The sequence below is a fragment of the Mus caroli genome, unplaced genomic scaffold, assembly GCF_978045245.1.
Source record: "Mus caroli unplaced genomic scaffold, Mus_caroli_1 scaffold_1, whole genome shotgun sequence".
NCBI lineage: Eukaryota > Metazoa > Chordata > Mammalia > Rodentia > Muridae > Mus > Mus caroli.
The window spans coordinates 37174418-37200224 of record NW_028227256.1 but is presented as its reverse complement, the minus strand read 5'-3'; the positions used below and the strand labels follow the sequence as shown (position 1 = coordinate 37200224).

General features: G+C 42.9%; 1 protein-coding gene across 5 annotated transcripts in view; it reads right to left on the bottom strand.

Annotated features, from left to right (window-relative positions):
• The window catches only part of Il1r1 (interleukin 1 receptor type 1), an 86652-nt gene that overhangs the window by 45010 nt on the left and 15835 nt on the right, over window positions 1–25807 (bottom strand). Inside the window, exon 1 of one of the 5 annotated variants that reach the window (XM_021161739.3) lies at window positions 1905–7120. The exons of the other annotated variants lie outside the window; for them this stretch is intronic. The gene's annotated coding sequence lies outside the window, so the exon portion shown is untranslated. Of the gene's footprint in view, window positions 1–1904; window positions 7121–25807 lie in introns of those variants that run through there. 5 annotated transcript variants of the gene reach the window in all.

Genomic DNA, 25807 nt, shown 5'->3' with positions numbered 1-25807 from the left:
ACGCAAACCAAGTGCCAGCACATTTAAGAACAACACACGGGCCAGGTCATGGCCAATGAGTCAGGGCCCTGATAACCTCTCTGCTTTGAAGTGGCAGGTTCACAATAGATCCATCGTACAGCCTCAGACTCTTGAGGATCTATGCTCTTCCCTGTACTGTACGCCATGGCTGTCCCACTGCAATGGCCTGGCTCTGCGATGCTTACCAACAAGCTGTTCCCTCTATAGCATCTCTGACTGCAGGTGAGTAGACACTCCCTGCTGGTCTCTCCCATCCGCAGGTTTCCAATCCATCCTGGTTCTCTTGCACAGCTGGCCTGCGAGTATTTCTCAGAATCCCTGCTCTTCCTTAGAAAACCACTGAGCTACATGTATGACTATTGTCTCCACGCCCTCTCTACTGTGTCCTAAGGGCAGCCAGACCCACAAGCTTTGCAAAGAGGTAAATTTCAAAGTACTCTGGGGGGGGGGGTTCTGGTATTCTATGACTTGCCAAGAGGGCCCATGCATGAGAAGATGAGGATTTTCATTTATTCCTTCACTTTCCCTCATACTTCCCCCAGTGCCTGGGACATAGTCGCGTTCAGTGACTATTGGTTTGGTAGAATGAGGAAAGCTAATGCTAAGCAGTCTCACCAGGATAGAGATTCAGCGGAAGATGTTACAAGCCTCGGGAGCAGGAAGAGCCCTCTCCTGCCACATCACAGCACGGGGCTTCAGCAGAGCCAAGGCTGTGTGAGAATTTAGAACAAATGGCCACCCAAGACTGAGCCTACTGGCAAGTACTTACTACGCGCCAGAATGGGAGTCAGCCCACGATGTTTCCACTTAGGTCAGAAGCTAGTTTAAGATGTGTGTATATATAATTAAATAAGATAATGGGTAGGATATTAAGAAATTAGAAGAGATCAAAATAGAAAAGGATGCCAGCAGCTGCTTAGTGAGTTAAGAGGGGGAAGAGGTAGTATTTGTCGCCAGCACCAGCTCCTGGAGCTCACAGCCATGGGATTCCATGTGGGATATCCACCACCCAGAAGACTGCTATTAAGTGAGGATGACTCGGGCACCAATTCCAATGACAGATGGACTTCATCTCTTCTTTATCATGGCCCAAGTAGCCCAACTGATTAGATTCTGTTGTCTCAGTTCCTAGGCTGTTCCTTGGGGTCAGAAAGATGGGATGCTCCCAGCTGGTGAACATCCGAAGCAGTACAAAGAACTAGCCTGGTGGGAAGATGAGTCTACCTGCCTTCCCTGGCAGCTGCTCTCACTCACCCGGTCTCCCCACCCCCACCCCAAGGGGATCTGAAGCTCAGAGGGTGCCAATCCGCAGAAAAGATAGCCACTAAGCTTCTGATATCAAGCAAGGTGATCTTGGCATCTCACCTACAGGACTTCTGGGAGGACAAAGGGCGGTAAGAATAAGGGGCCCTATAAACAGCCAAGTGCTGTGTGTTTTTGTAAATAATGCATCTACATTCCCCAGTATCGACCTGTCTGGAGGGAGGAGACATCTCATCAGGGAGATTAAGGAATCCACTTCTTGCCTCATTAAGACCTCTCTTCTGAGCCCAAACCTCTAAGAGGGACACTCCTGAACAAGTTAGTTGCATTTGGCCCAATTTCAAGGCCTGGGAGCAATTTACTCAAGGGAGACTCATCTACCTAGAGCAAACTTAAAGAGAGTTGGGCAAGTTTCCCAAACACACACACACACACACACACACACACACACACACACACCAGAAAGGGGGAGGACTGAACTGTCATCACCTTTATCCTACATCCACAGAGAACGCTGACCTGCTGGCTACTGGGAGTAACTTAAGAAAGGCATTTGTTAGGGTCAAGGCAGCTCTGAGGCCTTGCGACCCTATTTCAGGAACTCTCTAGTTTTCTCCTACCTGGGCGTGCCCGGTGCCCCAGTGGCGATGCTCAACAATCCAGCAGCTCCGAACTAAACCCGTTCAGGCCGGGAGCAACCAGAGCCCTGGGAGCCTTGCAAGGGCTGCTCCGGCGTGCGCTCGGGGGTCACATTCCTTCCGCTCTTGGGGCAGGCGGGCACCAGCTGGGCTCCCGCCCTTCTCGGTGGGCGCCGCGCTCCCGGGCGGCTCCTGGAACCCCGCAGGAGCTATGTCCTTCTGAGCGGCATGCTGCTCCCACTCTGAGCCGCCCGCGGGGGCGTGCAGCGGGCGGAGACTGCAGGCCGGCGTCCTCAGCCTCCGGCTCGAGCTAACTGGCCCGGTGCCAATGCCCCGCCCTGGAAGCCGGATAGGTTGGGTTATGGAGTTTCTGCCCCGCATCCCAGGCAGAGCATTCCAGGGTCTCTGTATCCCTCCGGGGGTGGAGGCAATGGAGGGTCTCTGCATCTCCTTGGGGCATTTGGAGGGTCACTGCATCTCCTTGGGGGCATTCCAAGGTCCCTGCATCCTTGCCAGATGTCCCAGATTCCAGGAAGAATGGCTCCGATTCCCAGATGGCTTGGCTCCTCTGAGCAAGCCTCTGTGTTCCCACCCAAACCAAAATTAGATGGGTCAACTCACCTCTACATCGCAACCAGATTATGCCACCTAACAAGAACTGAGCTGGTGACCCATGGGGTATCAGATCCTGAGGCAAACACAGTTCGGTGCTCAGCACAACTGGAGCCCAGTACTGTGTGCCTCAAACTGGCTTTGAGAACTTAGCAGAGTCATTAAGTTTGCAATACCTTGATTTCCTCTTTTGGTATAAAGGCCCGCAGCCTTTATAGGTAGGAGGAGTTAAAGTTAAAGAGCACTGGTGAAGACTTGATACTTCATAGGCTTTTTACTTGGTTGCTTTACTGCTGTCCACCAGGCTGAAAAACAGGTCCGCTTATCATAACCCAATTAATTGTAGGATTTGCTATGCAAAGGAGAATTCCAGAGTTCGCAGAAAGCACATGAAAAAAGAAAGAGAGAAAGAAAGAAAGAAAGAAAGAAAGAAAGAAAGAAAGAAAGAAAGAAAGAAAGAAAGAAAGAAAGAAAGAAAGAAAGAGAAAAAAATCAAGAATAGCCAAATTTTAGGACAGGGTGCAAGGAGGACATTGTGGTCCGGGAAATGGCACCAACCATTCCGTGCCCCCTACCCTCACCCCCAGCTTCTTTCAAAGTTATAACACACCACCCTGCAATACAACTGCAAAGAAACAGTGATTGCTTAATCCTTCTAGATAGAGCAAGCACATGGCCATTTCCTGCATGTCTTCCAGCGTGGACAGGCCTTGAATTTCCTGCCTTATTCCCGTATGCAGCCTAGAAACTCAAGGTTGAAGTAACCCCGGGGGGAAACTCTGAAATGGTAGAAAGCTTAAAGGGCCAGCATCAATGGTGTATCATAGATGCCACCTGTGGCCTAGCAGGGCAGAAGGTCCTCACTCGTTTCCAAAGGTTTGGACTGTTCCTTTGCCTCCAAAAGGCAGGCTTAAGTCCTAGCCCTGTCCCGTGGGTCTGTATTCCAGAGGCAGTTCTCACAGCCTTGAGTACTTCTAACGCACATTCACAGAAGATTTGACCCCCTTAGAAGCCAGAAATGCCATGTCATAGTTACTGAGGGCTGCCTGGTGTCGGGATTTTTCAAAGCTTCCAGGCGACTCTGCTGCACAGCTCTCATCATGATGTAGACAGACCAAGTCTCAAGGCTGTCTGGACAGGTGTGTACTGTGATAGTCCCTATCTGCGTGCCTTGTCTTTTACTGCCTATTAACCATGAGCAGTGATTATGAGCCATGATTATGCACAGGTTAGATGTGGCATTTCGAACACCCATACAGTTTGATCATATCCACCCCTGTTATCCCCCTCCTGCTTCTTCATCTCTAACAGTCTCCATTCTAGGTCATTACTTTACACAGTTATTAGCAGGTCTATGCACTGTCCTAAAAAGGTCGGCTATTTAATTCCTTAGAACTAAATAATACTCTATTTAATGTATATGCTACACTTCCTTTATCCATTTATCTATCAAAAGGCTCCCAGGCCAGTTCATGATTTGATAGCGAATGGGACAGCATCAAAGATAGCTATGCCCGTGTCTGCGCGCCGATGGCCACACCAGCAGCTGCATGCTGACTTAGACGTTTTTAAAGGACCAGATCCAGGAACATTGGAGAAGGACCATGTGGTAGTCCTATTAGAAGTGCCGGTGTATTGAATGCTAAAAGCACGTGAGCCTAACTTGAGACTGTCACTTGGTGATAGAGCACTTGCCTAGCGTGTACCAGGCCAAGAGTTTTATCCTGACTGTCACAAACAAAATAAACATGTGTATGAAGCAGCAATCTGGAGGCCTTATGTTGGTGAACATACACTTGCCTGGACACAAATACTGAAAGATTTGAAAGCAGTTTACAAGTAGCAACATTGATCTGTGTAATAATGTAGAAATAAGATCCATTTACAGAGTCTCACTGTGTTGCCTAGGGTAGCCTTCAAGTCCTGGGTTCTTGTGACCTACCTATTCAGCCTTCCAAGAAACAAGACATACACCGTATGGCTTTCTTCTTTTTAAATACTAACCTGTCCCCTACCTATACCCTACATGACCTGGAGACACATGGGCCTCCACTTGCAGGTGGAGCTCTCAGATTCCCATTCCAAGTGATAAGATGTATGTATCCCCCTCCTCCTTAGGATCCACAGGGTTTTACCCAGGGCCTAGGTGTTGCCTCCTCAGACATGCGGGGTGTTTCCCCTCTGTGTCCTTTCCTTTGGCTTCCTTTCTTGAGGGAACTTATGTGTGGCCGCTTTACTCGGCTGATCACCTGGCATCCGTGGAAGCTACAGATGGCCACTTCCAGGGTTCTCTGCTCAGTCTCCAGTACCACGCAAATGTTCTGAGTGTGTTCACATGTTTTAGCACAAGACACACGGCTAACCCTGCTGCCGCACTCTGTTGACAGCCCTGGGTTCCCATCAGTGTCATAACAAAGTCTGGTGTCCAATGTGGCCTGAGCCCAAGAGAGCCCAGTGTTCAGTAAAGCATCCAAGAGTCTCCAGACGTTCCAAAGGAGCCAGGGACTAAAGAGCCAAAGACTACAAGAAGCCACAGAAAATGAGTCTCGAAGGATATAACACTGGGCTCCGCTACAGTTTTTAAGACCACAGGATGAGTTGTGGCTCAGCAATCCTCCCTGGAGATCAGGCAACTGGTAATCTCCCTCATCTTCACTACCCCCAAAGACTTCCAGTTAGAACCAGATGGGGGGAATAGTGAAGAGTGTATTGTGACTGGCAAAGATCCTGGGTCTTAAATCAGTAAACACGAAACAGCTCTCAATCAGACTTTTTTTTCCCACCACCAAAGAGAAAGAATTCATAAGGAACATACATAGAATTGCACAGGCAGTTATAAACCATTCTGTTTTGACAGGCAGGTCCTCTGTGATTTTGAACTTGCTTATACCTATTTTGGCTATTTGTGTAACTTCCAGGAACCTGTCTCAGAACCGCAGCACAGACTGGAAACCACTGTCCCAGATGGGCTTCCTTGCACAGCCCAGTTCCTCTGCTCCCGTCACACATTTTCCATCTACCGACCTCCAAACAGGGACCTTTGAACACATCTCAGTTTTAATCGGTTCCACATTCCCCCTTTCTCTAAGCCGTTCCTCGGGGGCTTCTGAGAGGACCTTTCCTAGTCAATGTTCTATGAGGTTGGCCTTTGGTTTCTTGTTTCTATTTTTGTTTTTGTTTTGTCTTGAGCCCTTTACCGAGCAGAAAGCCACAAGTGAACTGGCAGTGACAGCTGTCAAGAATGAATAGCAGACATCATCAGAGCAATGAAGCGTTTTGTTTTAACTTCCTTCATACGCAGAGGAAAAGGGGACAGATGTCACAAGCCAATTACAAGCTTCAGTGCAGGTTAGTCTTGCTCAGCCTTCACTGAGCAAATAACCAACAGAGGTGCTGTGCCTGGCTGTGCTCACATTAACAGAGAAGCATGGCCACGTACTGACGGGACTAACAAAACCAGATTGGTGAGGAGCTAGCTGCTCTCTCCTCTCTCTTCCTTCCCCTCCCTCTTCCCATCTCTCTCAACATTTGTCTGTTTCATGATCGCTTAAATATGAGGAACTCACAGCACCAGTAACGGAACTTTTGTGACCCACTAGGCTATTTCCCATAGCTCCCCCTGTTGCTCTAAATATGCCTATTAAAACTGTCAGACCCAGTCATATGCCAGACAAAAGAGCATGGCCCTCCTTAAATCCCCCTTCATTTCCTCCTTATGTCTCTATATTGTACGGGTACATATATGTTTCGGTGTGCATGTATGTGGAATGATTTCTGCAAGGTCAGAGGACAACCTCAAGAGCCATCTCTCAGGCTCCTCCCACCTGCCTCGGCCTCCCCAGCATATAGATCACAAGTGTGCTCCACCGTGCCTGGCATTCCTCATGTGCGTTCTGAGGATTAAACTCAGTCCATGCACTTGCAAGACAGACACTGTACCGTCTGAGCATCCTCTCAGCCCTTCAATTCACTTTAAAACTGAGATTTAAACCGCCCCATCATCACTGTTTCTCTATACATTTCTATACACAGCCTCTAAGTTACGTATGTTTTCCTTTTCCCTATAAGCATCTTTCAAACCCACACTTCCATGTTGGACTCTCTTTCAACCTGTTCATCTCTTCTGAATATAACTGACAATGTAGTTTCTGTACGTGGTTTTCCTTTAATATGACCGCTGTAGTTAATCTAAAGACAATGCTCCTTCCATCCGAGGAGCCACGTTAAATTGCTCCCTGCTGAAAGCGTACATGATAACGGCTTACCTTACCTTGAGTCTAGGTGGACTTTAGTGCTTAACTTGACTAGCAGAAGGAAGGAAGGAAGTGGAAATGACTTCTGAGGTCAAACAAACAAAATTCTCATGCCCTTTCTGGAACCTTCGAATGCTCACCCTTCAGGCTCTGAGCTGCCAGGCAAGAATATTACTAGTCAGAAACCACTGTTCCACTGGAAAGCACCAGCCACATATAGGTCATGTGCAGGTACCCTGGTCCTCAGCTGTCTGTCCAAATCAACTCCAGCCATGAGACTGATCTATCCTTGATGACAAGCCAATCAACTTGAACCTGATGGTATCCAGAATAAACTGCAAGTAAGTATCACTGAGCTGGCCCAGAATCCTACAGGCTACATTGTTGCAGGGCACAGTTACAGGGTGGATTAAAACACAGTAATGGACAAGCAAACCAATATCTACACTCAGGAGGGTGTGATTGCTGTCTGTGACCCAGCTGCACATTAAACCTAGCATGACAGATCTCCCAGCATCAAAACAACATTTGTGTTCTGTTCGTTAGCATTTCTGAATGCTACATAGAATAGAGAACTTCCTCATGATTATCACTAAAACAGTCTCAGCAGTGAACTAAATTAACACAAGAGCTTTCAGGTGAGCAGATGAATTCAAGTTTGAACAGATACTATTTTGAATAAAAGAAATAGCCCTGACTCTATACCATTATTTGAATTATTTCACTTCTAGTGCTAGTCACTGATTTTCTTGGAAACTTGCAGCCCATTAGAACTCAATCTCTACAATGCATGAAGAACTTGAACTCAGGAGGGTGAAGAGTAGGCAGCCATTTCTACCAGCAGCAGCAGGAAATCTGTGTTAACAGCCAACCGTGTCTGATGCCCAGCAGCAGAAAACTACTATCTAAGAATAATTACTATTATCCATGACTGCCTTGAGGCAGGATGGGAGCTAGGAATGTCCTCTGCCTTGTGTCTAAGTGGATAGGAGGCCTCAGTGCTGTGGATCCTCCTGGCTTCTTGCATAATCATAAGTCATCCCATCTTAAGAGATAGGATGGTGCTAAGCTGATCTCTCTCTGGGTTAGATGTGCCAATGGACTTACTCCCAGGCTTGTGTTATGATTGGAGGATGCTAACTTTAAGACCTCCCTCCAAACCATGGTAGTGCTGGTATTTAATGCCAGCTCCTTAGAAATCACGTAAAGTAACATATGGATCAGAATGGACCAAACTTGGGCTGGAGACCCAGAGGTCCTCTCAAATGTGACTCTGTCATGTGCTCTTGGGAGAGGACATATATTCTCTTACTCACCTGGACCTTTGTTTGCCAATATGTGTGGCCTCTAGAAACCCATGGCTATCCAAGTCATTCAAAGCTAAATGAAATTATATTTTCATGTCTTGGTTGCATTAGAAATACTTCAAAAGCTCTAGTGTCACTTGACTGCCATACCTGATCGGGCAGGCGCAGGATGTCATTGTTGCAAAACGTTCTGTCAGATATTGATGCTTAAATTTAGGCAGCTGGGGATTCTGGGGGAAAAACTTGCATCTCTGAAAAGTTGATCTTCCTCAAAAATGGACAACCTGTTTGCTTTCAATCTATACCCAAATAAGAAGTGCCTCTGTACCCTCTTTTCCTTTGCCATGCCATAATTAGTGTGCCTCAGCCAATCCTATCAGCTCACAGCTTCCTCTGTGCTGTAGATACTCAATTTGTATGTGATTACAAGGAGTTTACATTCTCCCACAGTGCTTGCCTATAGAGACAGCACTATAGTTGCCTGTTACAATGTTAAATGTTGAAATGTTAACATGTTGCCTGTTAAATGTTACAACCTCACCAATCCTTTGTTTATGGCCTGTGCTTTGGGCTTTGGTGTATAAACTTGTCACGTGACTTAGTGATACTCCAACCAAATCTGGACATGAAAGTAATAACTCCAAGAGACTCTCTAAAGATGGCGGTGCTCACAAGGAAACGGGGCATGTGGGGCATGTGTGCTTTCCCAGGGCCATGACAAAACCTTTCCATCAAGGAAAATCTCAACTACAGAGCCGAAGTTGCATGATTTCTAGGATGGAGTATTTCTCCTATGCTCAAGTCAGCATAGGAGAATGAAGCTGGGGAAATCCTCTGCCTTTAATCTCAGTGTTGAGAGAGGGAGATAAGGTACCACAGAATCCTTTGTTCCCTGCACACTCACTAGTTAACAGAGATGATGGCAGGGCTCAGGAAGAAAATGAAGATCACAAAGATATGGCTATGAGAAGGTGGTAGCAATCACAAACACACAGCAGCTGGGACTGTCTGCTCAAGAGAGATGTGCATATGCATGGCACACACACACATATATGTACATGCACATACATGTACATGCACATATGCTCACATGCACACACATGCACAGGCACAGGCATACGCACACACACAGATGTGCAAACACACGCACATATATGTGCAGGTTCAGGCACACACACAAGTAGAAGGAGGATTAGCTGAGAAGGAGGAAGGTAGCAGGACTAGGAGGGATAAGAGAAGGCATGAGTAGAGGAGAGAGTATGATAAGTACATTATTGCACTTGTAAGTAAGAAACTTTAAAGAATTTAAAATATCATAAAAATTTTAAAACCAAGCCGAGAAAAGAAAAGTAATTAAAAATCAAAGAAAACTATTTTTGTACCACAGAATAAAAAAAAAACATGATGTATGTTATAAATATGCATTATTTAACTAGTGTTTACAAGAAGGTATGGCTTGGGGTGGTGGCACACCTCTGTACCCTCAGCAACTGTATAGTCAGAGGCAGGAAGATCTGGAGGCCAAGGCTGCACAGTAAGTTACACATCAGCCTTCTTTTTTATTTTTTAAAAGATATATTTATTTTATTTATATGAGTACACTGTAGTTGTCTTCAGACACACCAGAAGAAGGCATTGGATCCCATTACAGATGATTGTGGGCCACCATGTGGTTGCTGTTTTGAACTCAGGACCTCCGGAAGAGCAGTCAGTGCTCTTAACCTCTGAGCCGTCTCTCCCGCTCCCCATCAGCCTTCTTGAGCTGCATACCAAAGGAAGGAAAGGAATGAGGAAGAGGAGGAAAGGGAGGGGGAGAAAGGGAGAGGAGGAGGGAGTGGGGGAAGGAAGAGAAGGGGGAAGGAAGAGAGGAGATGAAGAAGAAAGATGAGAAAGGAGAAAAGGAAAAATGGAAAAGAAAGGGAAGGGAAGGGAAGGGAAGGGAAGGGAAGGGAAGGGAAGGGAAGGGAAGGGAAGGGAAGGGAAGGGAAGGGAAGGGAAGGGAAGGGAAGGGAAGGGAAGGGAAGGGAAGGGAAGGGAAGGGAAGGGAAGGAAAGGAAAGGAAAGGAAAGGAAAGGAAAGGAAAGGAAAGGAAAGGAAAGGAAAGGAAAGGAAAGGAAAGGAAAGGAAAGGAAAGGAAAGGGGAAAAGGAAAGAAAAGGCAAGGCAAGGCAAGGCGAATAAAGAATATGTCTTATGCCAAGTTTTCTTTCTCCCCTGTATATGGAAGTCTTGAAACTGGTGCCTGAGACCTAGGAAAAGGTTTCTGGGTGCCCTTGAAACAGACTCCTGGAGAGGACTTAAACCAGGTCCAACGGGGAAGAAGAAGCCAGCAAGGGCACTGTCAGGCATTCTGTGGGCTTAGGTTGGCAGGCCTGTCTGAAACCTTCCTGCAGAACTTACACACTTTGTTGGATTTATATTTAACTTTTCATACTGTTGACACTCCCGTAGAAGATATCATTTTATGTATTACTTCCTGGATGTCCACTGCTCATGAGCAGACACAGCTGATTTTTCATATTGATCTGTAACCTGCAAAACTGATTAGGTACACTAAATACTTTTGTGCGTGAATTTTTTATATAGAAATGGATGTTTTCTATAGATAGTTTCCTTTCTAAAATATGTGCCATATATTTCATTTTCTTCATTTTTTTCTTTATGTCCCAGCTAAAGCCCATAGTACAAGACTGAATAGAAGCCAGGACGTAGGCATCCCTGCTCACAGGTCTCAATGGGTGTTTTCATGAGTCTGATGTTAGCAGTGGGTCTTTTGTTAGCTACACCTCTATTTGGCTTGGAAATCCTCTGCCTTAATTTGCAGGACATTTTTTATCAGGAATACAAATTGGAATTTGTTAACTGCTTCTGCAGCATCTATTTTTGCAGTTTTGTTAATAGGGTGAACTACATACATCAGTTTTCCAGTGCTGAGTGGGTCTTGCTTTGTGAAGATAATTAGTCATTATGTATTTGCCATTTTAGAGATTGCTGGAGTTTATCTGCTAGTATTCTGTTCAAAATTCCTGTCTGTGTTCATGAGAAATACCAGTCAGTCATGCTTCTGTGTCGTATTCTCTAGTTTTGAGGTACAAAGCTGGCCTTGGAGAGTTGGGAAGACTTCACAAGTCGAGAATGACTGACTCCCCTTCAGTTTCCTAGGAGAGTTCAAGTAGAATTGATGTTGTGTCTTCCTTTAATGGCCCAGGAGAACTGTTTGGGGCTGTAGTTTTCTGTGAGGAATGGGTCAATATAAACACTTGAAATCCTTAGATTCCTCTGCTTATCTCTTGGAGCACATGCAATACGGTTATAATAAACTTCAATGCCCATATACTCTAATCCTAACATTGGTCTGAATCTCTGTTGGTCTCTGGCTGATTTTCCTTCTGACTTGTACATCTGGTAAGTTTTAGGTGGACACCAAACATTCCATACTTGCCTTCTGGACTCTGGAACTTTTTGTACTCAGGATACATTTGAGTTCTTGGATACTGTTTGCTTCTTTTGAATCTTGCTTTTAATCATTATGTAGGAACACAGCACACAGCAGTTGGTCTAAGATACAATTTCCCAATAGCTTATTGCTTCTGAGTCTTCTATAAAACATCTTTGGGTCTGGACATTTTATAGCCACCTGGTGGCAATAATGGTCATTCCTGAGCCTGAGCGCTATCTTATCAAGGGTTTTCATGTGGTTCCTTTCCTGGACAGGATAGCTTTCTCATGCAGGTATTTGAGTTCCTACACAGAATTCTGATGGTCTCTAAAATGCCCATTTCTGCATGTATTCCTTCATGGCCTTCCTAAGCTCCATCTCGTCCATTCAGAAGCTTGCTGAGCTATGACTGGTTGTCTTCTCCTGTACTGTGACATCATGTTGGTAAACAGAAAGATTCCAGGCTCACCCATTTGTTTCTTGACTCCTAGGATGATAGGCCTTCACTTGACACCTACTATCTTAAAACCCCACGTATTCTCTCTTGATACTTGGTGGTTTCTGGTGAGGAAGTCTATCCAGGCTCTATTCCTCAACCCCGGAAGCAGAACTATACCAGCAACTTCTGAAGCTCATCAGTGAAACTGACTAGGATTCTTTACCCAGGGCAAAATATTGCTTTCTTTCCATTTAACCAGAAAAAAATACTTGAACTCTTCATAAAACATAAACCATAATGCAGAATTGATCAGTGCTGGCCTAGGGTGGGATTTTTGAGGAAGAAGGTTAACTGCAAATGCCACATAGGAACATCCTGACTACTGTTGGATCCAAGAGGCAGAGAGAGAAGTTATGAGGCTCCAGCCAGGGAGGAAAATCTCCTTGGGTTGCTAGCACAGATGGAAAAGAGAGAAAAGCTGTAAGGAAACAGAAGAAGAAAAGAGAGGATAGGAAAGGGGGATGTGTCTGAAGGAAGAGACACCTAGGTATATTATTGCACTCTTACTCCTAAGTATGTACAATTCTCACATGTCAACTAAAAATAAACTTTACCTTAGAAAAGAGAAAAGGATATTCTATTTTAGTGATTCTCAAAAGGTCCCTCAAGAGCCTCTCCGAAGCGACTTAAGATCAAAAGTGCTTTCATAGCAACTCAAAGACGTTTCTAATACACACTTTCTCTCAGGGCACTCCGAGAGTTCTCCACAAGCTACATGGCAATTAGCTCAAAGATTAAATACAGATGCAAATTTTAAAAACGTACTCTCCTTTGTAAAACCAAACATAAAAGAATTTTCCAGTACAGGGTACATATTATAAAACAATGCTACTATTCTGTTGTTGTTGTTGTTGTTGCTGTTTTAAATACACAGTTATTTTATAAGACACCATGTTGCTTACATTGACAGTCAGTCAGTTTGTTGGTGATTTTAATGATCCACAAAATTTACTTTGAAAATGGCCTAGTTTTAGTTTCTTATATAGTTAACATAAGTTGAATTAAGCACGAAGACAGAAGCCAGTAATTTTAAAGCATCCTCTGATAAGCTCTTTGCATAAAAGCAGCCCCATGAGGTCACTGGGTAGGTCATGGGGGGAATTTCTGAGGGAAAGAACAAAGGGCAAAAATATCAGGAGAAATCTCCCTTCAACCTAACTGCCTCGCTTTGGCTTTAAAGTGGCATCTTAAGGACATCGTTCTTGAAAAGCCTCACCCATGGGGACTCAGAGTAACCATGAGAGAGGTATTATGTCATCAGGTAGAAAAATGTCTGTGCTGAATATCCTAAAAGGTACAAAGAGTCACTTCATTATCTGCAGTTTCCTTGACCACACACGGAGTCTCTTTATCATCTGCTGTTTACTTGACCTCAACTTTTCTGTTAGTTACTCTCCTCACTGCTGTGGTCAAATACCTCACAGAGGCAACTGGGGGTGGGGGAACAGATCTGGCCTGTGCTCAAAAATCAATCAGATACGTAGGATCACAGTGTCCTGTCAAAAGAAATAGTCTACCAAGAGAGCTGAAGCTTGCAATGGAGCCATCTAATATGGTGTTGACTGGCAGGCAGGACACTGAAGCAGATGTCACCCTCAAGGTCTTCCCTGAGTGACCCACTTCCAGAAGGTAGGTGACAGTCCTGAAGGCTCCCAATCTCACAATATAGCACCCTCAGTTGTTCATCATGAGTCTCTGTGGACAAATTCATTTTCAAACTGTAACAGTCCTCTTAATCATCCATCTGGCCCGTGTCCAGTAAGAAAATGTTTACGAACCACACACATGTGACTGACCACGAGTGAGATACCGTGACAGGTCAGCACCATGACGATTCATGTTTTATGGACAGCAACAGATGTCCCAAATGGGAGCAGGAACTTGACTAAGGATGACCCAGTTAATAGACTCATGGGTGAGGATTCAACCCACTATTCAAGGATGATGCTCTTTCCCATTCATGTTGCTGTATTTTACTGTCCCACTGCTAATCACTGTGCAGAAGAAGAAAAAAAGCCTTAAAATGCAAGGGAACTGTGGGATGTGTTTTTGGAACCAGGGGAAGCACGATGTGATGGTTACTAGCTAAGACAATGGAATCCAACATCCCAGCTCACATTCCAGTCCTACCAGGACTAGCTGTGGGCAAAGGTTAAGTCACTACATGTCTTTTGTGTCTTAGTGATAGGTGGCAAAGTCATGCAGCAATCATGTGATGCATAATGGCATTTTGGTCACTGATGGACCATGTGTACAAAGATGGTCCCATGAGATCATAGGACCCCCGTGACATCATTGCCATCTCAGCTGTGTAACTCTGTCATATACAATGCTCACACGATGACAAAAAATTATCTAAGGATATGCTTTTCAGAACATATCTCTGTCACTTAAAAAAAAAAAAAGAGCACTTGTAATGGTAAGTCTCAAATCACTGGACTGCTGTGAGGACGGAGAAAGTTAACTCATAAAAGAGTTTGCATTGCCTGGTGTGCAGTAGGTGACAGAGATGCTCTTTACCCACTTTACAGAAGTTGTATTTATTCAGGCTTTCTGACTCTAGAAAATGGACACAATCATATCTGTCCACTTATATCATAGGCCTACTGAGATTGCAGATTCTTAGCATGCCTGGAAGAGTTTAACTGAACAGTACTATGCAAATAAGGCAAGTATTGCCGGGACTTTCTTGGGTATGAAGTCAGTGATGTCTTTTTGGAACAAGGAATTTTCTGGTAGAAAAAAAAAGCCAGCATTGCTAGCTGAAAGTCCAGAAGCTAGTGACCACAGCTGATCGATTCCTCATTACCCCAACACCTACCCAAACCACGTTTGAAAGGCAGAGCATTTGTGCATAAGCAAATCTGATAGACATGAATAACTCTCCCTCTGTGGGGTAAGGGCTGTGAATTTGGTCAACAACATGAAGAGCAATAGAAATTCACATCTGAATGATCTTCAACTTAAATAAAAGCTTAAAAAGCAGAGGGCAGCCTACCCTAAAGACTTTCACAACTTTCTTTACGTGTACTGAGACATTTAGTTATTGCCGACCCCAAATGTTTCTCTCAGGCTCTGGGTTTTTTTTTTTTTTTAATTGTTAAAACGTTTTAGCCAAACTTGAATCACTTCCTGTCTTAACAACTGCAATATGTCTTTCTTATTCCTCTTACATTGTTTGAGTCTAAATCACTACTTCTGAAGAAATCCCCCTGGCTTGTTGCCAAATATGTATCCCAAAATATTAGAAGACTTTTGCTAAAAGTTACACATAGGTCAGAACATGTGTGTGTACAGACATAGCCCTATGTTACTGAATCCACGTAATATTTATTAGTATAGGTAACCACTTAATTTGACCTACCTCACTCTCTCCCTCCTAGAACATAAGACCCGTGAGGGTAGAATTTGGGTCTTTTTATCCATTGTTTTATCGGTATTATATTAAATAAAACCTGAAAGCATATTACATACTGGTTGAATGAATGAATGGATTGCTTAACTCTTGTCCATTAAAAGCACCTGTGCCTGGTTTTAGTGTTTTTCAATCTATACATGTGGGGGGGGGTGATGTTTTAATATTTTCCTTTTCTCAATCCCAACCCTTTTCAACAATGACTTACAGTTTTTCCACCATTTCTATCTCCTCTCACTCTGTGTTTACAAGCATGCTAAGCTTCTCACCAGATCAGAATCTCTCTTCAAGAGCTCTTCAGGGTTTTGAAAAATGGAGCCTGGTGCTTCTTATGCTCGAGTAAGTTCAACAGTGGGCGGAAGAAAGGGAACTCTGCTGGAGTCTAGGTTGTCTGTCAATAAGTGGCTAGGACTGTGTGGTGGTTTGTATATGCTTGTCCCAGGAAATGACACTCTTAGGAGGTGTGGCCTTGTTGGAGTAAGTATGTCATTGTGGGTGGGGGCTTTAAGACCCTCATCCTAGCTGCCTGGAAGCCAGTCTTCTCCTAGCAGCCTTCAGATGAAAATATAGAACTCTCAGATCCTCCTACACCATGCTTGCCAGGATGTTGCCTTGCTCCTGTCTTGATGATAATGCAGTGAACCTCTGAACCTGTAAGCCAGCCCTAATTAAATGTTGCAGATTATAAGAGTTGCCTTGGTCGTGGTGTCTGTTCACAGCAGTAAAACTCTAAGACTGACTGGTACTAGAACAGACCTCCTGAGGTGTGTGCAGCTTCTTACAACAATTACATTAATGCATGGCTGCGTGCAGCCCAGCAAGAGAGCCAATGTATCACAAGGGCTGGGAAAAGATAATCTGACAACTGTACACTGGGAATGGCTCCTTCAAACTCTAGAAAAAAGTGGTTTATCATAGATGGGCGACACTGGGCCACAAATGGCACGCTAGACACTCTCTAATGTTTTGTTCTTCTTGGCTTTTGAAGAGTAGCGAACTACCCTTCCTCTTGAGGTTTTGAATTTTTTAAAATTGCTGTTAGCCCAAATTCCAAAGGCATAATAGGAATTAACCCAACCACATCAGCTGACACCTCAACAGCGAGAGTCACAATGGAGTTGGGAAGGTCTGATATCTTGTGTCTCTTTCTCTGTTTCCCTTCTTATCCCTTCCTGTACATGCCACAGTGGATATTCCCACTGATAATGGTGGCAAATCTTCAATTTTTCACATTACCAAGGCCAGAAAATCTTCCCTTCACTCCCTTGGAATCTCAAGAAACAGTTACAGAGTTACCAAGGTCATCAGGGACAGTTCCCAAAGAGAAAGGGGACATGTGTATCTGTCTGTCTGTCTGTCTGTGTGTGTGTGTGTGTGTGAGAGAGAGAGAGAGAGAGAGAGACAGAGACAGAGACAGAGAGACAGAGAGAGACAGAGAGAGAGACAGACAGAGAAAGACAGACAAAGACAGAGACAGACAAACAGAGAGACAGAACAAATTCTAGCTAAAAATAATTCCTGGTACAGAAATAATGAAGGAAGATGTTGTAGTAAAAACTATTTTTAAAAATCCTGGCACAGAGTTCCTACCAGCCTTAGACCATTTAAGTTCTGGGAAGGAACACACACACACAGTCTTGATATTTTTAAATATGCTTTAGGCAGCACAGTATTTGGGCAGCTGCATACCCTCCATGCTGTTAGAGTCTACGTTCCTATCAATAACATCATTATTACTTACTATATACTATGTTCCAGCTGAGCTACTCCTAGCTCCCATTAGGCAGCCCCCTGGGCCACATTCTCTTGGCTCCTACCCCATGGTGGCTCTCCTTTCTCCTCTCCTGCAGGTTTCCTGTGGCTTCTTCTCATTCCTCTTTTACTGCTCCTTCCTCTAAGCCCTCCAAAACTTAACTCCACCTATTTCTCTTCTCCTCAGCTATTGACTGTTGGCATCTTTACCAACCACAATCAACTGGGGGCAGGGTCATTCAGTGTCTTACATGTTGACTTTCTTGTCTTTGGGACAAACAGCCTTGGAAGACAAGAAGCATTAGGCCAACCCACTAAAAGATGTGATTTTTTTTTTCCTAGTACATTATGCAGGGAGAAGAAACCCCACAGTGAGCAGTCTCTGGATTCTAGGTGGATGTCTGGTAGCTAAGAAGAGCTTCCATGAACGTCAAGCATCTCCTCTCCCCATCCCCAGCTTTGAGAGCCACAAGGGAAGCTTTCCCAGCATGGGGAACCATGTGGTGATGTGTGAGCTCTTATTTGAAGGCTCTTACCCAGAGAAGCCATTTTTCTTTCCCTTATTCCCTTTCCAATTCCTTCCTCTCCCTTCCATCTCTTCTCATATCCCATCCCCAGTTCAAAGTCCTCCAAGTCTCATTCTTTGCTTTCTGTCAACCAACAAGGACCCACCTGGAACAGATTTCCTATGTTCTTAGGACATCATTAATGGACAGTGTTCTACTTTCATTTGTGGAGTATTATATTGACATTGTTCAGAATTATTTCTCTTAACCCTTTCACCTACTAGTTTATTAATAAAATGTGTTATTAATACAATTTTTTATTAAAATTCATTATAAATTTTTGCTTTGGTTTATTCAACTATGTTTCAAGCTCAGTTTGCTTCTGGAAGTGCATGTTACACTGCTTCTATAACACAGCCTTGGGTGCACTTGAAACTGAAGAGAACAGACGGTGTTGTCTGGCTCCAGAGCTCAGAATGGAGTTTAAGTCAGCAACAGGACAAAAACCTAAATAAAAGCATCACAAGCTATAGCTTATAGCTATAGTAGGGAAGAGGATGGGTATCTGTGTTAAGAAGCATCTTAACCTTAAAATTGTACTCATTAAGGCAAAGTACTAAATAGGTTTAAATGAGTTGCTAAAATAAGTGAGTCTTTGCTAAAAGACAGAGTATATGCTTTGTGGGATGGGTCTGCTTGCTCCATGTGAGTACTGAGGCCTGCGCTGGATATTCCATGCTTTCCCTGATTGTTCTCCATCTTTACCATTGAGACAGACTCTCTCAATGAATCTGAAGCTCACCAATTCAACTAGACTAACTGATGAATCAGATACAGGGATTCTTCTGTTTACAACTCTCCCTCCGTACACCAAGGCTAAGATTATTGTCGTGTAATGCCCGGAGTTTTAAGGGGATCAGAACTCAGGTCCTCCTACTTACAAGTCAGGCACTTTATTGACCCAAATTATTGTCAGGTACCTAGTCCCAAAGTATGCATTTAAGCATCCTCAATTCCATGTTATACCTCAACGGTCATGAAAGAACGCTAGATTAATAGACCATGAAGTGAATCAGAAGATCTACCTTACACATAGCTCTCCAGGAAAGCCCCACCCAAGTCTGGCAGGAAGGACTCACAGAAGGAGAGATAGAAAAAGAAGGCAAGAGCTCAGATCTCAGAATAGGTCCCCACCTCCAGAGCTGATACCTCTTCCCCAAAAGGAGCCTGAGAGAATACACCACTCAGAGAAGACCAGTGAGACCAGCTACAGTAGGCTAGCAGCTGCAGTTATATCACCGAGGAAGCTGCCTTCAGCAGGTACAGAGATGTTGCCAAAGCTTCTGGGTCAAGTATGGGGGTTAAGGTTGCTGAGAGAAACCAGAAGAAACTGGAAGAGAGGTCAGAGACTGGAGGCCAGCTTAGGAAGACCCCTGGTTGTGAGCATTCGACAGCTTGAGGCCCAAACTCTTAATGATACCAGATGTTCCCGGGTTATATACCCCACAGAAGAAAAATATGGTCTTTTGATCACCATGAACCAAGTTGGATATAACATTTCACTAAAGCCAATTTCACAATCCCTTCAAGACTAGATGTTCAACAAGAGGGGACCCTGGGAAAGTGTTGAGCACGATGTTACCAAGGCTCTGAGAACACCTGCATTTGGGTAAAACCCTTACTAGATAGTCTGAAACTCATTTGTTCTCATCTTTAAATAAGATATATTCATCATCAAACATTTTTATTGCACATATGGCCCATATCAAGCATTGTCCTTGTGTTTGAACTGTAACTTGGGAATAAATCAGATAAAATTCCTACTTTCTGCAAGGTATGGACACATAATACACAACCAACAGGATAAAGGAGGAATTGCATGGTTAATGGAGAAGTTAACATAGAAAAAATGTAAGAGAAAACCCAAGCTCAAGAGTAAGGATGTGGGTGGTTGGTTACACAGGACAGGTCCACACCTGTCTGTCACACCAGGGCTGCCTCCCTTTGTATGATGCTGAAGGCTAGAAAATAAACACAAATAGGTCTCCATGAAACTGGCCAGCCACCTGGGACTGTGTAGCCTGAGTCTTTTATGGAGAAATGATATTCTTTCTTCCATCTAACAAGTGTCTGCCAAGCAAATAGTCAATTATGTCCATTACCAGGCCCTCCTGCAACACACACTACATACAAAACACATGCAACACACATGATGCACAATATATACCACACACAATACAGAACACATTCTGCATGCACAACATACACTATATGCACTCAAGTATATAGTACTCAACATATAGAATACATATGACCCATACTTCACACATTGAATACTCATAAAACATAGAATATATGCTACATGCACAATTCCAATGCATACAATAATAGTTATTTGCACAACAGACTCATATGACATATATAAGACATATAGAACACTAATATCATACATTCAAAAGACATATAGCAGACATACCTATAGCACACACAATACTCTCATTGGAGCACATGCAATATACACAGAATGCATGCTTTAAAATTACATGCAATAGACATGTTCACAATACACACAAGAAATATACACAGCACACATGCATTAACACAATGCACACACAGTCTATACCAAAAACGTAACATTCACTAACTTATACATACATATTCATACAGCCCATACCTTAAAGCCTGCATATGAAAGTTCTTTCGAGGTAGTCTCACAACATTCAGAGGAAGATCCACTCCCAGGCTCTCTAACTCTCCCAGGATCATATAGGATCAGAGGTGAGGAGGACACACCATCTGCCCCAACACCGGAAGTAACTGGGACCAGCAGGACCCAGGCACCCAGGAACTCTGCCCAACCAGTGGCATGGGTTCTTCCCTGTCTGGGTCAGTGCCCTGAGCAGACCTTGGGTGCAAACTCCACAGCCAGTTCCACAACACCCAGAGGAAACTTTACTCTAAGGTGCTCTAACGCAATCAGGACCACAGGATCTCAGGATCTCAGGACCCCAGGATCCCAGGAGCTTGGTCACACCAGAATCTCAGGATCCCAGAAGCAGCTTGACTGTCAGGAGCTCTGACACACACAGGATCTCAGGATCACAGGATCCCAGAATCACAGGATCACAGAGACAGCTGACCTCTGAGGAGTTCTGACTCAACCAGGATCACAAGAAGGACAGGCTCCAGTCAGATATAGTGAGGGCAGGTAGCACTAGAGATAATCAGATGGGGGAGGCAAGCATAAAAAATTAAGCAACAGAAACCAAGGTTACTAGGCATCATCAGAATCCAATTCTCCCACCATAGCAAGTCCTGGATACAACATCACACCAGAAAAGCAAGATTTGGATCTAAAATCACTTCTCATAAGGGTGCTAGAGGACTTTAAGAAAGATATAAATAACTCCCTTAAAGTTATATAAGAACACAGGTAAACAGCTAGAAGCCCTTAAAGAGGAAACACAAAAATCCCTTAAAGAATTACAGGAAAACACAATAAAACAGGCAAAGGAAGTGAACAAAACCATCCAAGACCTAAAAATGAAAATAGAAACAATAAAGAAATCACAAAGGGAGAAAACCCTAGAATTAGAAACCTAAGAAAGAGATCAGGAGTCATAAATTCAAGCATCACCAACAGAATACAAGAGATAGAAGAGAGAATCTCAGGTGCAGAAGATACCATAGAAAACATTGACACAACAGTCAAAGAAAATGCAAAAAGCAAAAAGCTCCTAACCTAAAATGTCCAGGAAATCCAGGACATAATGAGAAGATGAAACCTAAGGATATTAGGTATAAAAGAGAGCGAAGATTCCCAACTTAAAGGGCCAGTAATATCTTCAACAAAATTATAGAAGAAAATTTCCCTAACCTAAAGAAAGAGATGCTCATGAACATACAGGAAGCCTACAGAACTCCAAATAGACTGGATCAGAAAAGAAATTCTTCCAGTCACATAATAACCAAAACACCAAATGCACTAAACAAATATAGAATATTAGAAGCAGTAAGGGAAAAAGATCAAGTAACATATAAAGGCAGACCTATCAGAATTGCACCAGACTTCTCACCAAACACTATGAAAGCTAGAAGATCCTGGACAGATGTCATACAGACCCTAAGAGAACACAACTGCCAGCCCAGGGTACTATACCCAGGAAAACTCTCAATTACCATAGACGGAGAAAACAAGATATTCCATGACAAAACCAAATTTACACAGTATCTTTCTATAAACCCAGCCCTGCAAAGGATAATAGATGGAAAACACCAATGCAAGGAGAGTAACTACACCCTAGAAAAAGCAAGAAAGTAATCTTTCAACAAACCCAAAAGAAGATAGCCACACAAACATGACTCCACCTCTAATAACAACAACAAAAAATGAAAGTAACAATCACTTTTCCTTAATATCTGTTAACATCAATGGACTCAACTCCCCTAAAAAGACATAGACTAACAAACTGGATATGTAAACAGGACCCAGCATCTTTCTGCATACAGAAAACGCACCTCAGTGACAAAGGCAGACACTACCTCAGAGTAAAAGGTTAGAAAACAATTTTCCAAGCAAATGGTCCCAAGAAACAAGCTAGAGTAGCCATTCTAATATCAAATAAAATTGACTTTCAACCAAAAGTTATCAAAAAACATAAAGGACACTTCATACTGGTCAAAGGAAAAAATCTACCAAGATGAACTCTCAATTCTGAACATCTATGCTCCAAATGCAAATGCATCCACAATCATAAAAGAAACTTTACTAAAGTTCAAAGCACACATCGCACCCTACACAATAATAGTGGGAGACCTCAACACCCCACTCTCAGCAATGGACAGATCATGGAAACATAAACTAAACAGAGACACAGTGAAACTAACACAAGTTATGAACCAAATGTATCTAACAGATATCTATAGAACATTTCATCCTAAAGCAAAAGAATATACTTTCTTCTCAGCACCTCATGGTACTTTCTCCAAAATTGACCATATAATTGGTCACAAAACAGGCCTCAATAGATACAAGATTGAAATGATCCCATACACCCAATCATATCACCACGGACTATGGCTGGTCTTAAATACCAACAAAAACAACCAAAAGCACACATACACATGGAAGCTGAACTCAATGATAACATGATCAAGAAAGAAAGAAAGAAAGAAAGAAAGAAAGAAAGAAAGAAAGAAAGAAAGAAAGAAAGAAAAAGAGAGAGAGAAAGAAAGAAAGAGAGAAAGAAAGAAATTAAAGGCTTTTTAGAATTTACTGAAAATGAAGACACACCATACCAAAACTTATGGGACAGAATGAAAGCAGCGGTAAGAGAAAAACTGATAGCTCTAAGTGCCTCCAAAAGGAAAGGGAAGAGAGTTTACACTAGTGGCTTGACAGCACACCTGAAAGCTCTAGAACAAAAAGAAGCAAATACACCCAAGAGGAGTAGATGGCAGGAAATAACCAAACTCAGGGCTGAAATCAACCAAGTAGAAACAAAAAGACTATTCAAAGAATCAACAAAACCAGGAGCTGATTCTTTGAGAAAATCAACAAGATTGATAAACCCTTAGCTAGACCAACCAGAGGGCAAAGAGACATATCCAAATTAATAAAAATCAGTAATGAAAAGGGAGACATAACTAACAATAAAATATATCTTAAAATAATTATTGTTTGTTGAATATTAACAGTTGAAAATATTAAAATCCTGTTCTACAAACAAACAAACAAAAAAGTCCTTTCACTTTAAGCACCACTTAGGGTTGTGGGCTGATGCAGCTAGATGAGTACTGAAATTATTTCGCTCGATGCATGGGGCAGTGAATGAAAGATCTGATACCCAGGGGAGGCTTTTGGGGTTGAGCTGTTCTATACAATTTGCCCATGGCAGTTTGCACAGGGGCCACAGCAGAACTCCCATGCAGAGCAATGAGCACAAGAATCATTTATAGAAAGCAAAATGGTTATTATACACAGCTGGGCAGGGGGAGGCGATGGGATGTGGGTCAAAGGAGATATATATATATATATATATGTATATATATATATATATATATATATATAATCTTGCACACAGTGATCTGATATACAACATGGCATCTGTGTTAGCTACTTTTTTTTATTACTGTGACACAATAGCCAATAGAAGCAAATTAAGGGAGTATATGTGGGTGATAGAATCAGAGAATGTTCAGTTCATTCTGATGGGAAACACATGGCTATACTGGGGGAGGGGGAGAGCTACTCCAGAATCGGGGGTTTTGCCTGTCTGCTGCCTTGTAATGTTGGGCTATTTGCTATAGAAACCAAACTGTCGTTTCTTTGAGCTGCCAAAATTGAGAGAGTACATTTGTTCAGTCATAAACTTCAAAGGCAAGGTTTTAATAACCTACTTCAACCAGCCAAAAGCTGCAGTACCTTTAAACTAGTACTGGAAGAGAGATGGTTCAGTGGGCAAAGTACTTGCTGGGCAAGTCTAAGTAAGTGCCTGGTCCAAACCGCAACACTCATGTGAAAGCCAGATACGGAGTCACAAAACCCCAGTGTTGGAGGAACAAAGAAGGGTAAAGACAAAGCATTAGCCAACTGGTCTACCCAAAATGGCAAGTTCTAGGTTCAGTGAGAGGGCATGTCTCAAAAACTAAAGCAGAGAGTGATAGAGGAAGACACATCACATCCACCTCTGGCTTCTAAACATGCCTGCATGGGTGAATACTTTCACTTTCACACACATGCACACATATACACCTCACATGTGCATGTGCACATTAAATATTTAAAAATTGATAATTAGCAAAATAACCTCACAAACTATAGCCTTAAAACATGAGCTTGTGGGTGACTATCTAGATTTAAATCACAAGTGACATTGCTGTGCACATTTGTTGGTTATAAATGTTCTGCCCATAGACAAAAAAAAAAAAAAAAATCCCAAGAAAACAAAAAAAAAACAAAAAAAAATGATAGCTCATATAAAGTGATATGCCAAGTGACCAAATGACTTGATTTCTGGGCTCATTCAACAATAAATGAATTCATCATATCACCACAATATCTTCCTTTAAAAGATACAGCTTTTATTTGCCTATCATATCTCAATGCAGCTAAGAAATTAAAATAAATAAGATCTACCTATTCAACCAAATGCTAACAGCCTGGGTTTGTTGTGCAATTTCCATGAAGTCTCTTCAAACTAAATCCCTGTTTGGTAAAGAAAGCCATCTGGCACCAGGCTTGCCACATATTTCCCAGTATATTAAATGAATGTGAAATCTCTCTGAGACCATGTCACTGAGTTGCAATCCAGAACTTAATCTCATGCACTTAAGATAGGTTAAACAATAACTACAGACAGCACATGTCTTCTCTGGGTTTTTTGGCTCTGATTTCACTATGGTTTCCACAGTGAGTAGCCAGGCTTTACCAGGCAGCACAGAGTTTTAAAAGGAAAACTACCCACAGACAAAGGAGTGTTTGTGAAGCCCAGTAGGAGCTTATCTTTTAACTGTATTTAAATTCTCCAAAGAACGGTATCACTTATAATAATGTCAGCATGGAAATTTTATCCTAAGCATCCCTTACATACTTAAATTTCTATTTGCAGAGTTGGCTCTATTTTATTTTGACAAAGTTAGATGCATGTGTAAAATAGTTTGTTTTGTTTTTGTCTTGTTCCATGTGTCCATATCCAGTGTGACCAGATGCATGGAGATGTTTATCCTACTGCAAGGATTTCTCAGACGCCAGCTGGGTGTTCTACAATTCAGTTCAGTTCTGACACTGACAAGTGTTAATAATGACTCAATAAACAGAGGGCTTGGTCTCAAAAGCAGCCTTCTCTGCTGCAAATGCCAACTTCCAGAGCAAGGTTGCCACCCTCCTCTGCCCCAAGTCAAGGACCCTACAACTTCTCATATTCTATACTTTGCTAGGATAGATTCAGAACACAGGAGAACCTTTCAGTGACATCTCATACAATAGAGGATATGACAGAGGACACATGCGCAGGCCAGTGCTGAGACACAGAGGTATTTGGGAAGGGGCTTGTACTGGATAGTTTTGTGTCAACTTGACACAGCTGGAGTTATCACAGAGAA